The sequence below is a fragment of the Odocoileus virginianus genome, unplaced genomic scaffold (genome assembly GCF_023699985.2).
Source record: "Odocoileus virginianus isolate 20LAN1187 ecotype Illinois unplaced genomic scaffold, Ovbor_1.2 Unplaced_Scaffold_2, whole genome shotgun sequence".
Classification (NCBI taxonomy): Eukaryota; Metazoa; Chordata; class Mammalia; order Artiodactyla; family Cervidae; genus Odocoileus; species Odocoileus virginianus.
In genome coordinates, this window is record NW_027224264.1 from 154,927 (window position 1) to 156,825 (window position 1,899).

The window sequence follows — 1,899 nt, forward strand, 5'->3', positions numbered from 1 at the left end:
TGCGCAGTGCCTGTGTACTCAGTCGCTTCAGTCGTGTCTGACTCTGCAATGCTATGGACCATAGCCCGCCAGGCTCCTCTGTCCATGGGATTCTCCAGGCAAGAATACTGGACTGGGGTGCCATTTCCTTCTCCAGGGGATCTTCACGACCCAAGAATCACACTCTCTTAAAGCCTCCTGCAGTGGGAGGCAGGTTATTTACCACTAGCGCCACCTGGGAAGCCTCTGCTCTGTACCAGCCCATATATATTGACGGTAAGATGTTATAGAAAAATCCAAATGAACTTTTTGGCCAACCCAATGCATGGGTGAGCTCCGTTGCCTCTGGTTTCCAGTTCGGCTTGGCCAGTAGGGAAGACTGGCAAGAAATGGCAAGAATGCAGAAGAATGAAACTGGGGTACTTATTTCTATGATTTTTTTCCTGAGAGGTGTCTAGAGGCAAGCTGGCTCTTTCTGCCACCTGAAGGTCATAGCTCTTCTTGTCTGGTAACCCTTGTCACCTGCTGCTTGCTCTCCCCACCACCCAAGTTCAAGAAACCACTCTCTCCCTTTGCTGCTTCAGGTTTAAGAGTGTCAACAGCCTTACTAGCCTCGGGTTTGGAATATCACTTGTGGATTCTCTATATCCTATCTAAATTTTGTAAATAGATGCCTTATCAAGTGATTCTTTCAAAACATTTGAATGTGCCATCTGTTCCTGCTGGATGTTTTAACTGACACAGGTTTATTCATATATTACTGAGAAAAAATCCTGAAGAATTAATTCCATTACTTCTATTAATGACAAGTCAACAGCACTAACTTTCAATTCAAGAAGGAGATACTAATGCATAGACTCTCTAACTGATAATTTTGTGAAACCACAAAATGTATACACTCAAATTTCCTAAAGAAAGAATTTCCAGGAACCCTGAGCCTTATGCCCAGGAAGCTATTATATTTTTCTTGAAACTTTGAATTTTTCAAAAGTAATCTCTGATGTACTTACTTGTCTTATGTCTGTCTCCCCTACTGGACTGTAACATCCATGACACCAGGACACTTTTTTTTCTTTTTTTTTTCCCATTTATTTTTATTAGTTGGAGGCTAATTACTTTACATCATTACAGTAGTTTTTGTCATACATTGAAATGAATTAGCCATGGATTTACATGTATTCCCCATCCCGGTCCCCCCTCCCACCTCCCTCTCCACCCGATCCCTCTGGGTCTTCCCAGTGCACCAGGCCCGAGCACTTGTCTCATGCACCCAACCTGGGCTGGTGATCTGTTTCACCCTAGATAATATACATGTTTCGATGCTGTTCTCTTGAAACATCCCACCCTCGCCTTCTCCCAGAGTCCACAAGTCTGTTCTATACATCTGAGTCTCTTTTTCTGTTTTGCATATAGGATTATCGTTACCATCTTTCTAAATTCCATATATATGTGTTAGTATACTGTAATGGTCTTTATCTTTCTGGCTTACTTCGCTCTGTATAATGGGCTCCAGTTTCATCCATCTCATTAGAACTGATTCAAACAGGACACTGTTTTGTTCACTACTGTATCCTCAGTGACCAGGACAATACCCCTCCAATAGTAGATACTCAACAATTTTTTTTTAATTTAATGAATGATTGTATTATGGTTCTTTGATAGTCAAAAGCAGTACTAAAAACAGGGACTTCCCTGGTGGTCCAGTGCTGAGACTCCATACTCACAATGCAGGGGTCCGGTTTGATCCCTGGTCGGGGAAATAGATCCCACATGCCGCAACTAAAGATCCCACATGCCGCAAGGAATCTGGAAGACCCATGTGCCACAGCTAAGACCAGGTGCAGCCAAATACATAAAGAGCTTAAAAAAAAGCAGTACTAAAAACAATTACCCATCATGGCGTACTGATGAGTCATTTTC